The sequence below is a fragment of the Musca autumnalis genome, unplaced genomic scaffold (assembly GCF_047663935.1).
Source record: "Musca autumnalis isolate F117 unplaced genomic scaffold, ASM4766393v1 scaffold_1, whole genome shotgun sequence".
Taxonomy (NCBI): domain Eukaryota; kingdom Metazoa; phylum Arthropoda; class Insecta; order Diptera; family Muscidae; genus Musca; species Musca autumnalis.
In genome coordinates, this window is record NW_027411644.1 from 179683163 (window position 1) to 179697359 (window position 14197).

The following is a 14197-nucleotide window of genomic DNA, read 5'->3' on the forward strand; positions in this document are numbered from 1 at the left end:
ATATTAAAAAATTTCACAATTTTCACACAAAAGTTGTGGTACATTCAACCCTCTAAATATTATCTGATCGCCATCTCAAATTGCAGGCATCTTCTTTGTCATATACTCTTACCTTATTTAAAATTTCGCGTTGATCGGATTATTATTGCGACCTACAGAGCCGCTACAAAATTGGATAAAAATTTTGTTTTTGGTCCATTTCACCCGCTAAATATTTCACGGTCATCACCAATTAAAATAGCGATCTATTGTGATGTGAAACCGACCTCCATACCAAATTTCGTGACGATCGGTCCATAATTGCGGCCTGGAGTTTGATTACAATTTATAATGGACAGACGGACACACGGACGGACGGACGGACACACATCTCAAAATCGTTTTATCTCGTCTAGATATGAAGATTGGTATACCACATTGGGGGTCTCCGACGAATATTTCGCGATGTTACATGAATTTTTCCCAAAACAAACTTATAATACCCTTTCCACATAGTGGTGTAGGGTATAAATACACCACAAGTCTACATCAAATATTCCTTACCAAATCTAACTTTTTTTAATTCTCAATGAGAATATTAATTTACATACCTTTGCACGTGTTATCCTTAAAAAAAAAATTTATTACGTTAGCCGTCTTTAATTGTCGAGCGAAACAAATTTGTTCTTCGTTTGATAGATTTTTATAAAATTGTACAATGTAAGATGTAATATCTTTTACAGCCCAGTCTGTGGCCAGGTTGAAATGATTTTGTTTCTAATACTCTAGACAGACGGCAGAGTTAATTTGCATTAAAAATTCCTTAATTTGAATTAACTTTTTACCCTGACAGACGATAGTATCTGCATTTATGAAACAGCTGTTTGTTTGTACCCAGCAGACCATTTCATAAAGTTTTACAAAAGTTCGCCAAAATATGCGAAACAAATATACTTTCAACCATTGACTTTTTCACCACGACAATGCAAAAATAAATTGAATTTATTCGCGATATTTTTGAGTCTTTTTAATATTAAAAAATGTCGCAAAACTCTAAAGGAACATTTGAAGAAGATATTTTTTTTCGATAGAATTGGTATGGTGGGTAATGAAATGCTTGTGAAAATAAAAATTTTAAAAATAGATTTGATAGAAGGCGCGAAAAATGAGTAGCTGCTATTCTATTCGAGAAAGACCACTACTTATTTGAAAGACATGGAAAATTTCTGATTTTTTTTTCCTTTTTTATTTTCTTAAACATGGAAATTTGACAAAAGACAATTGATTTTCAATGCAAAATGTGTCTCAGAGCATGAATATGCTCTCTCTCCTACATGAATATGGGCTCTCTTTTACAGCATTGCCATATTGAAATACCTAAATTCAGTTTACGTTTCCTTTGATTTTGTGCATTAAGAATGTGGATAATGCACGAATTAATTTGAATTAAGGCAGTTAATGCAAATTAACGCTGCCGTCTGTCTAGGGTATAAGTGGTCCTGACCGGCTTTAACATGGCAAAGCCCAGGATTTATCTTGGTCCCTCTTTCATCTCAAGTGGACACTGACCTCCCCGTGGTGTCACCAGGGGAACTGCCTTTAACACCCTTTAAAGGTAGTGAGCTAACAAGTGCCGCGCGTTGTCCCATAAGAAAGTTAAAAACTTGGGTTTGGACGTCGGGTTAGTAACTCTCCCCTAGAAAAAACAGCCTACTATGAAAAAACGAAAGAAAAAAAACAAACCCCTCTAAATTTGACGAACCCCGCAAACGTTTTAAGGACCATGATCTGCGAATCTGCTCCTGGAATGTTCGCACTCCTTATAGAGAAGGTGTAGTTTACGCATTGGCAGATGTACTTGAAAAGTACAAGGCTCACAATGGCGGTAATATTTTTCAAGTACATGAAATAAGATGGATTGGGAAAGGCGTCACAGCAACACCTAAAGTTGACGCACTGTATTATAGCTGCCATGACATAAAGCATGAGTTTGGTTGCGGATTTGTAGTTGGTCGGAGTTTAAAACACCTGGTTTCCAGCTTCACACCAGCGAATGAAAGACTTGCTCATGCTCCCATTGAAGACAAGGACGAACTCACCAAAGATATATTTTACGAGCGCTTAGAAGAAACATATGACCGTTGTCCTGCCCATGACATTAAAATTATTCTAGGCCATTTTAATGCCAAAATTGGAAAGGAAAATATCTTTGGCCCAACAGTCGGAAAATTCAGTCTCCACAGTGAAACATCTGACAATGGTATGATGCTGATAGACTTCGCAGTGGCAAAAACCATGGTAGTTAGCAGCACCAGATATAAGCATCTCGATATTCATAAGGGCATCTGGCTGTCGCCAGATCAAAGAACAATAAATCTAATTGAACACGTTGTGATAGATAGAAGATGTACATTGGATGTACGACCGTTCCGAGGTGCAAACATAGACTCGGACCACTACCTTGTTGCAGCAACGGTACGTACCAGATTAAACGTAGCAAACAAAGTGTGAACAGACACAACACGGAAGTTGCACATCAGTTTTTGCAAACTGTTGGTATCCAATAGTGGCGAAGTCGACGAAGATACCACAGATCCAATCCCAGAAGATGGTATTGAATGTATACCACCCGGCCAAAATGAAGTTAAAACAGGAATAAACCGGCTGAAGAATAATAAGCACGAGCTGATGGCCTACCAGCCGAGCTGTTTAAAACCGGAGGCGACACGCTGATAAGGTGTATGCATTAGCTAGTTAGCTCCATCTGACAGGAAGAACGCGTTCCCGATTGGAACCTGAGAGTCTTGTGTCCCGTCCAAGGAGATAAGACTTTATGCTCCAACTATAGGGGCATAAGTCTTCTCCCTATCGCCTACAAGATAGTGTCAGGGATATTGTGCGAACGACTAAAGCCCATGGTCAACGAAATAATTGGACCCTACCAATGCGGCTTTAGACCTGGCAAGTCCACCATTGACCAGATATTTACCCTGCGGCAAATCCTGGAGAAGACCCAAGAGATGCAGATCGACACCTACCACCTTTTTGTCGATTATAAAGCAGCCTTCGACAGCCCGCTACGTTCAAAGCTATTCCAAGCAATGTCCGAATTTGGTATCCCGGCAAAGCTCATTCGGCTTTGTAAAATGACACTAACTGACACAAGAACTTCTATATTCCAAAAATGGTAAAACCTAGGAAAATGTCACAAAGTCAATCTTGTAGAGAATTTTCATAGCTACAAAATTTTTTCTAATGCAATTTCGTTAGGACTTGTAGTTTCCCAACAAAATAGCGAAAACCTAAAAATTTGAACTTTGACCGCGTTTTATTTGTGATTTTTCTTGTCTATGAATATTGTAGATTCAGAATCCCAAGTGTAACACCTTTCATTTAAACTTACATTTATAATGTAATTTTCATAAAAACTATTATTCCTATACATATGGTTTATTCTGAGGCTTATAGTGCAATTTTATGTAGAAAATTTCTTTATTTGACACTATTCATCTAGAACTAATTTGCATGTTACTTTCATGCAATGAATAGAAAAAAGAAGAAAAAAATTCATTAAAAATATTGGGAAATATTTTCGTGTTTTTTTCGTTAAACTTGATACTGATATTTTAATGACATATTCTTTGGTGACCTATATTGAAATTTGATGGAGAATATTTGTGTATTTGCATTAATCCTCCAAAATCATGTTTTGTGGGTCAATTCTAAATATACTTAGACAAAGTACGACTTAAACCCTAAAACGTTTTTTTAGTTTTTAGAGACAAACTAATTTGTAAAATATTTTGATCCGATATTATCACATTTCAAAGGTGTTTTTTAACGATTTTCGAAAAAAAGGACCAAAAATACCCCTTTGGTGAACGGCATGAGGGTTAGTGTTTTTGAATAGAACTGTTCCCCACATCCTACTGAGTAAAGTTGCCAAGTACACTATATACCTAAAATACAAGGGTTCCAAGATATCTTAAAAAAAAACTAAAAATGGGCGGAACATGCCCGCCTACTTAGGCTACTTCCCGACTTAAATTTTAAAAACGCCGATACACGTGTCCCATATTTTTAGCTCTACTTTCATAATCTGCTCAGTTTTCCTTGTAATTTTTTGTTGTCGAACTGTGTAATTAGCATATCGTCTGCTCCGTCGGAAAAGGTCGCACTATGTCGCGAGTTCATATTAACTGTGGCCAAAAATAGAAGGAGTTGTCGTAGGTGCATCAATTTTGGTACACGTAACTATTATTGACTTACAATCTACAGGACAAAAATTTGGGTTGGTCGGTCCACGTTTTGATATAGCCCACATAGAACCGTACCTCCCGATTTTCGGTATTTTGAATGTTTAAGACACAATGACCAACCGAAAGTATTCAAATTTTGTGGTTAGTCTTCGGCAGAGGTATCAAACATTCCAACAGAGAATTGTGGGCTTAGGTCCACGTTTTGATATCTATATATATAAATGAGCTTGGTGATAAGTGATTGACTGACTGACTGACTGACTGACTCATCATCAACGCCCAGCCAAAACGGCTAAAGCTAGGAGCTTGAAATTTTACCAGTGGGTCACTGTTGATGCAAATGTGCGAGATAAGGTCGGGTTTTAGAAAATTCGTCCTGGAACCACAAAAAATAACAACAACAAAAATCCTTATTTTTCATTATTATTACGTACTTACTCACTTAGTTGGCCCTCTGCAAGACATGTGTCAAATTAACAATGCTATAGCTTCATGATACCGTAAACGATCACACATAATTTCAAATTTTGTAGTTTACTTTTAGGCGCACTTATTTTATCGTAAACCACTAAATAATAGAAAGACAAGACATTTGTTATCTTCCATTGCAACAGATGTCGTGAATAACTAAATGTTTGCAAATCAATGAAAGTGCAATAAAATTTTGCATATTACCACTATTAATTTGCAATTAAGAATTTTATCGTATATGGAGATGTACAGTCATAACTATTCAATTTCAAAATCTGTAATTTGAAGAAATCGCTAAATAATTAATGAAATCAATAATAGGCCCCAGGAATATAGGAATTTGGTATGGAAATCAAGGTTGGGAAGTGGTGCTTCTAAAAGGAAATGGTTTGGAAAATTACCAATCATGTATACGAAAAGTACTAAATGGTACTAAATTTAGTACAATTTAGATTTGGGTGAACGTAAAGAGCTGGAAACCTGAAATTCGGAATTAAGGTTACTGTTGTAGTGTAGGATTGAGATATGAGGGTAGTTTTGGAAATTCATGCTTATGTGTACGAAAAGTACTAAATAGTACTAAATTTGTTACAATAGGGATTTGGGTGAGCGGATAGAGCTGGAATCCTGATATTTGGAATTGAGATTACTGTTGGAGTGTAGGATTGAAGAACTTTTGGAAATTCGTACTTATGTGTATGAAAAGTACTAAATGGTACTAAATTTGATACAATGGGGATTGGGGTGAACGGATAAAAGCTGGAATCTCGAAATTTGGAATTGAGATTACTGGTGGGGTGTAGGATTGAGGTAGTTTTGAAAATTCGTACTTATGCGTACGAAAAGCACTAAATGGTACTAAATTTAGTACCATTTGGATTTGAATGAACGGAAAGAGCTGGAAACCTGAAATTTGGAATTAATATTACTGTTGAAGTGTAGGATTGAGATATGAGGGTGGTTTTGGAAATTAGTACTTATGTGTACGGAAAGTACTAAATGGAACTAAATTTTGTATAATGGGTATTTGGCTGAACGGATAGCTCTGGAATCTCGAAATTTGGAACTGAGATTACTGGTGGAGTTTAGTATTGTGGAAGTTTTGGAAATTCGTACATAGGGTACGAAAAATACTAAATAGCACTAAATTTGGTACAGTTTCGATTTGGGTGAAAGGATAGAGTTTGATTCCTCAAATTTGGACTGAGGATCACTGACGAAGAGTAAGAAAGATGCACCAAAGGGTTTTTGGAAACTTGAGTTTAGGAAAAGTACTAAATGGTACTAAATTTAGAACAATTTGGATTTGGGTGAACGGATAGAGCTGGATTCCTGAAATTTGGAATTGATATTACTGTTGGAGTGTAGGACTGGGGAAATTTTGGAAATTCTTACTTATGTGAATGAAAAGTACTGAATGGTACTAAATTTGGGACAATGGGGATTTGGGTGAACGGATATAGTTGGAATCTCGAAATTTGGAATTGAGATTACTGGTGGGGTGTAGAATTGAGGTAGTTTTGAAAATTCGTACTTATGGGTACGAAAAGCACTAAATGGTACTAAATTTAGTACAATTTGGATTTGGGTGAACGTATGTATGTAGCTGGAAACCTGAAATTTGGAATTAAGATTACTGTGAAGTGTAGGACTGAGATATGAGGGTGGTTTTGGAAATTCGTACTTATGTGTGCGAAAAGTACTAAATTTGGTACAATAGGGATTCGAGTGAACGGACAGAGCTGGAATCCTGAAATTTGAAATTGAGATTATTGTTGGAGCATAGGATTGGGGAAATTTTGGAAATGGTACTAAATTTATTACAATTTGGATTTGGGTGAACGGATAGAACTGGAATTCTGAATTTTAAGTATTTTAATTTTATTTATTTTAATTTAAAGTATGAAATTTAGTAAACGGAAAGAGTTAGAATTTGCAACCCGTTCGCGGTAGGCTATAGAGGTAGAATTTGGATTTGGGTGACGGATAGTGTTTGAGTCCTGAAATTTGAAATTAGGATAACTATTGGAGTGTAGGACTGAGGTAGTAAGGGTACGAAAATTACTAAGTGGTACTACCTGTGATACAATTTGGATTTGGGGGAACGGATAGAGCTGGAATCCTGGAATTCGGTCAGACTGCTGCTGGAGTATAAGACTGAGATGGAAGTAGTTTTTGAAATTCGTACTTATGGGTACGAAATATACCAAATGGTACAACTTGGATTTGAGTGCACGGATAGCGCTGGAATCCTGTTATTTGGAATTATGGTTACTGTTTAAGTGAAGGATTAAGGTTGTTTTGGAAAATCGAATTGTACAGAATTTGGTACAATTTGTTTTTGTGTAAAGGGGTTTTTGGAAATTCGTCGTAGAAAGGTACGAAAAGTGCTAAAGTGTACTAAATATGGAATCCATTGTATTAGGCAAACGCGAAGAGCTAGAATTCTGAAATTTTGAACGAGTGGTCATTGACGGAGAGTTAGGAAGATGTACCAAAGGGTATTTAGAAACTCGACCTATAAGTGTACGAAAGTGTAAAAGTTTCTAAATTTGGTACCAATTGCATATTTTTAATGGATAAAGCTAGAATCTTCAAATTTGGTATGGGAATCAAGGTTGGGAAATGACGTTGAAATAAGGATATGGTTTTGGAAGTTCGTATTTATGATTACGAGCAGTAATAAATTTGGATTTGGGTGAACGGATAGAGGTGGAATCCTAAAGTTTTGAATTAAGATTACTGTAGGGGTGTAGGATTGAGATTGTTTTGGAAATTCGTACCTTTGGATACGAAAAGTACTAAATGGTACTAAATTTGGTACAATTTGGATTTGGATAAACGGATAGAGCTGGAATTCTGAAATTTGGAACTAAGATTACTGCCGGACAGTAGAATTGAGGTAGTTTGGAAATTCGTACTTATGGGTACAGAAAGCACTAAATTTGGTACAATTTGAATTTAGTACACGGATAGTGTTGGAATTGGGAATTAAGATTACTGTAGGAGTGTAGTATTGAGGAAATTTTGAAAAGTCGTACGTATGGGTACGAGAAGTACTAAATGGTACTAAATATGGTACAATATGGATTTGGGTGAACGGGTAGAGCTGGAATCCTGAAATTTTTGTTTGGGAAAGAAATGGTACTAAATTTGATACAATTTGGATTCGGGTGAATTAATAGAGCTGGAATCCTGAAATTTGGAATTACGATTACAGTCGAAGAGTAGGATTCAGGTTGTTTTGAAAAAGCAAACTTATGGTTACGAAAAACACTAAATGGTACTAAATTTAGTACAATTTGTATGTAGGTGAACGGATAGCGGTGGAATCCTGCAATTTGAAAGTATGATTATTGTAGCTCTGTTGCGTTGAGGAAGTTTTGAAAATTGGTTCGAAAATTCTAAATTGTTCTAAATTTAGTACAATTTTAATTTGGTTTAAGGGATAGAGTTTGAATCCTGAAATTTGGAACTAAGATTACTACTAAAGTGAAGGATTGAGGTAGTTTTGGAAAATCTTACTTATGGGTACGAAGAGTTCGACTTGATACTAAGTTTGGTACAATTTGGAATTGGACGAACGGATACAGCTGGAATCTTGAGATTTGGAATTACTGTAATTATTATGGAATTTACTGTAATTATTTTGTATTAATGTCCGCGTATGGCTGAGATATGTCGTCGAAATACGTACCATAAGTATACGAAAATTATTTAATGGTACTCAATTTGTTTTTGGGTGTAGGGACAGTGCTGAAATTTTTATTTTTTGTTAGTTAGGGTGTGTATTGGTGTGCAACGTTGATCTCGCTGTTAATGTGTAAGGGTGAGATACGGCTGATTTTTTTGAAAATCGAACTTATGGGTACTTTACACGATATGTTTTTTACATATGAGTTGTCACTTCTCCCATACATTATGTATATGCAAAGTGACAGCGCATATGTAAAAAACATATCGTGTAAAGTACCCATTAAGGGGTACGTACAGTACTAAGATAAAAATAAATATTGATTAAAATTGGTATTAGTGCGACCAAATTTTCAGTGTTTGTCATTTCCATATTATATATTGTTTATTTTTTTTTATATCCTTTCCGCATACGAAGTAGCGGGCATTTTGCTAGTAGCTCCCATATAACGGTACCTCCCGATTATCGGTATTTTGAAGATTTTAGCCTCATTATTACACCGAAATTGCTGAAATTTTGTATTTAGTCTTCGCAGGGGGCATTATACCTTCACCATGAAATTTGTCTGCATAGGTCCACGCCTTCATATAGCCCCCATAGGACGGTACCTCCCGATTTTCGGTATTTTGGAGGTTTTAGCCTGATTATCACACCGAAATGGCTGAAAATTGGTATTAAGTCTCCGTTGGGGGACTTATAACCTTTCACCAGAAATATGTCGGTATAGGTCCTCGTCTTCCTATAGCCCCCATAGAACCGTGCCTCCTTATTTTCGGTATTTTGAGTGTTGTGGCCTCAATATCCACCCGATATGACTGAAATTTGGTGTTTAGTCTTCATATTGTTTGTGAGCATATTGAATATATCAAACTCTTGGCTTTATATATGAGAAATTTCCTTTAAAAAAATTTTTGACCGATTAGTGGTCAAAAAAAGGTAAATTTTTTGTAAAAAATCGAATTTTGATTTTCGCTGTTCACAATTTTTTTTTTAAATTTATATTTTTAAAAATTCTTTCGTTTTAAAGCAAGACTATTAGTTACTTAATAAGCCCACAAAAATATATGATGATCGGTTCATTCGTTTTCGGGCTATAGCCAACACCGCAAAACGATTTGTTAAAAAAGGGGGTATCCTCTCAGTGAGGTGGTCGCTGAAAAAGAGAAGTGACACATTCGTCTGCAAACCTCTGCAGCTGGGACTTTTATATATTTGAAGTACTCACTTTTTACTACTCATACAGCAAAAAATATCGATATACACTTTTCTACAATTTTTTTCCCACTCCACTCAATTTAAAATTTGCTTCAGAAAATTAATAAACTTAGTAATACATGTTTGGGTAAATGTAAACACCATATGATTAATATTTACATGCAAACAAAGGTGTAGCCATGTTTATTACATCCCAAGAGAACTTAGGAACCATTTTTGCAGCGACCGTTACTTTTAAATTTTAAATATTAACGCATAATATAATTTATTAATTTTAGAAAAAACTCACAAAAATACGTATTAACTAAAATTGTCGGATTTAAATCCTCATATAGCAAAAACTACTTCACGTATCAGTACCAAAATTCAGATTCTTCTTAATTAATATGTTTTCTATCACTCCCCATCAATAAATTTGTTCAACGAAGTATTTAGTTTTTACCATTTTTGGCCACGGTCGTGACACTGTGGGTCGTAAGTCCACTTTTGTTGGAAATCGCGTTTTTGTTACAGAATGATAGTACAAGTCAAAACACGTCGTATGATACAAAGAGAATGGTAGTATGTCGCGTTTCACTATATGTTTTGCCCATGTCGGAAAAAGTCGTAAGTCCACAAAACGTACAAATTTGAGTACGAAAAGGTCGTAAGTCCACAGGAATATTTATATTTTAAAAGAATACTACAGCTAATGTAGTTCAGATATAATATTTAACGTCATCCATGGTTGGGGTACAATGCAAAGAACTATCATACACCTTTGGATGATAATCGGAAGATATTTGGCGGAGCAAGTGGACGGAACTTTTGAACAAAAATGTGATAATTTCTATATTGCAACGAAAATTTACATTTGTAATACATATATTTTCATCTATAAGCGAACTGATTATGAAAGATGGACTTCTGGCTTTTCATTGATACCAATTAGGATGCTGCATGTGTACAAATGCCTAACATATTGAAAAATTTTTAAAAAAAATCATAATTTTTACTGTTTTTTCTGTCGTACATATATCTTACTTAACTTTATTAACTGAACCAAGTAGGCTGGTAACATGTGCTTTCTCCAGGGACATTTATTCACATAACGATATTAGTTTGTATTCTGAATTCAATAAAGCAATACCTTCTATCGAACGGGTAATAGCAATGTTTATCTTATTAAATGATTCTAAAATGTTAACTGATTGAAATGTCATTAAACTACGAAGGCATCATGGTTTCTGCTAACAACGGGCAGTATGAATTTGGAATGGAATTAGACGACGGTGTCATGGGTCTAGATACCTATGGTTTTCACAGTGATTCTGAAAGCTCAGATGATGAACTTCCTAAACGCAGGAAGAGATTTCATGATGATGTTTCTACATGGTTTGCAGACAAAAACAAAAGATGCAGGGAGATGGGACAGAAATACATGGGAAGACAAAAAATTGGTGAACGAGCTATCACAGTATGGTCAAACAGCAGTTACATTGCGCGTACATTGAAAAACAAAAGTGGTTAAAAAAACGGATGTCTAATGCATCGTCGGCAATGTCTCAACTCGTTTTTTGATTACCTGCCTAAAATGGAGTCACATTATTGTCGTGCGCTCACTAGCAAAAAATATCTTTTATCTGAATGGGCTTCCAAAGGGCAACTTTACATATTTTATGTTAATGATTTCTGCACAAAACAGAAGATTAAACCATATTGCAGGACCACATTTTATGAGATGTTTAAATCAAAAAAATTAGAATTGTTTACCTCTAAAAAAGACAAATGTTAAATTTGTGCTCGATATTTAGTTGGAAAACTCGGGCAAGAAGAATATAACTTTCACCAAAAAAAAGAAGGAAGATGCCAGAAAAGAAAAACTTAAAGATAAGGAAGAAGAAAGTCATGTTTTCACTGTTGACCTACAAGCTGTCCTAATGGCTCCAAAATCGCAGGTCAGCAGCTTAAATTATCGATCAAAGCTACAAATTCATAATTTAGTTTTTTACAACTTAAAAAATCCAAAAGCTTATTGTTTTCTGTGGGATGAGACGGAAGGTGGTTTGAGCGCAGAAGAGTTTGCAAGCATATGGACTTTTTTATCGAGGAAAAAGTTCTGCTGATAATAAAAATCCTACAAAATAATATTTTACAGTGATGGTTGTACATACCAAAATCGAAACTGTATAATGAGCAACGCATTGCTTAATGCACCAATTAAACATTATATTATTATTGAATAAAAAATTCTAGAAAACGGCCACACCCAAAATGGAAGCAGATAGAGTCCACTCCTCAGTTGAACGAGCCTTGAAAAATAAAGATATTGATGTCCCATCCCAATATATTGGTGTAAGCAAAGCAGCCCCACGAAGTTATGTATTTGAATCATACATTTTTTAAAAGTTTTAAAAACGTTTCATTTTTTAAATCTATTCGACCTGGTCGTGGAAAAGGCGATGCTAAAGTAACGGATGTGCGTGGCTTTAAATACACGCCAAATGGGAATACATTTTTTAAGCTCAACTATTCGGATCAGTGGAAGACTTTGCCTCAAAAAATTAACAGTGGAATAACTGCATTGGAGTTTTCAAACCTACCGCAATTATACAGTGAGAGAAGAAAAATAACTGCTAAGAAATATGAAGATTTACAATATTTAAAACAAACACTACCTCTACATCACCACAAGTTTTACGATAATTTGCCAAAAGAGTAGCTTAATCAAAATATGCATTTATATTATTTTTGAATTTTTTTAAATGTTAGATTTGTAACCACTTAATTTTTTTAGTCACACTAATTTGTTTTGTTTTTACCATTCTGACCACACAAATAAGCATTTTTTTAATTTAACCCTTTCGGGGATTCTATGCCATATGGCATAACCAGTTTTTGAAGGCCGTTTTAAGGCAAAATACTTATGGGCACTCTTTTTTTAATAATTTTGTATTTTTCCCTGAAGTGTTATCTAAAAATAATTCGACAAAAATTTTTGATTGGTGGACCCTATACATTGCTATGTCGCAAAGAGCAAGCGCTCCTCGTTCGATTTAAAATTTGCATGAAAATACCATCTTATAATTTTATATATTTTATTAACAAAAATATTTTTTTTGTTAACTTTTTGTATTTAATTTAGTAGATAATCATTGCCTTAATAATTAAAACGAAAAAAAGATCCGAAATACAGTTCAATGGAGCTGCCAGATTTTTTATATTTCATACTATGCCATATGGCATAGATTTTTCCCAACGGAAATGTTTCACCTTGTTTGACTTCCAGATCTTCTATTGTAAAACCCCTAGATCTTCTACAAGAAGACCTCCAGATCTTGTATAAATAGACCTCCAGGCCTTCTATAAGAAGAACTCCAGATCTTGTATAAGTAGACCTCCAGGTCTTCTATACGAAGACTTCCAGGTCTTCTATAAGGAAACCTCCAGATCCACCATAGGAAAACCTCCAGATGATGTATAACAACTCTTGCAGATTTTCTAAAATAACTCCTCCAGATATTATATAAGATGGCCCCCACGTCTTCTACAAGCTGACCTCCAGCCCTTCTATAGGATGTCATTCAGGTGTTCTATAAGATGTCCTTCAGATCTGCTATATGAAGACATTCAGGTCTTCTATAAGAAGTCCTCCAGTTTTTCTATAAGAAGGCCTCAAATCTTCCATAAGAAGACCCTAGCTTTTCTATAAGAAGACCCTAGGTTTTCTATAAGAAGACCCTAGGCCTTCTATAAAAGGCTTTAAATGTTCTAAAAGAAGACCTCCAGATATTCTATAAGAAGACCTTCTATGTGAAGACCCCCAAATCTTCTAATAGTAGACCTCCAGATATTCTATGACAAACCTTCATGTCTTCTATAAGTAGACCTCCTGGACTTCAATGAGAAGATCTTATGCTTTTCTATAAGAAGGGCCCCTGCTCTTCTATGAGAAGACCATCTGGTTTTTTATAAGAAGGTCTCCTGCCCTTCTGTGAGAAGACGTCCTGCTCATCTATGAGCAGACGTCCTTCTCTTATATAAGAAGAGCTCCTTCTCTTCTATAAGAATAACTCCTGCCCTTCTATATGTAAACGTCCTTCTCTTCTACGCATGGCTGCCAGATTTGACGATTTATCGTCATTTTGACGATTTTTTGGTCAAAAATTGATAAATGACGATTTGACGATTTTTGCCCAAAAAATGACGATTTTTGGTTATTTTGCTAATTAAGTCATAATTAATTTGTTAAAACACGATTTTCTAAAAACTGCTCAAATATTCTTAGTTGATTTTAATAATTAATTCGTAGACAATAATTAAATATAGTTATGTGTATACACAAAGGAATTGTTAACAAAAAACAAAAGAGGATTCAAGTGAACCAAGCAAAATACACAATTGCTACACAATTGCAAATACACAAAAAATTAAATTTTGATGAAACTATTTTTTATTTGTTTCAGTATACTCTGACAAATCATCATGAATAGACTCACGCTTGAACAACGCTACGAGATTATCCAAATTTACTTTGAAAATCAGTCGTCGATTCGCGCAACTTATAGACGACGCATTTTTGACTTAACGCATTTTTGGC

At 35.1% G+C, this 14197-nt stretch overlaps 1 pseudogene; it reads left to right on the top strand.

The window, feature by feature from the left end:
* The first annotated feature begins 11143 nt into the window (after positions 1–11143).
* Positions 11144–14197, top strand: part of LOC141389516 (uncharacterized) — a 171879-nt pseudogene continuing 168825 nt past the window's right edge.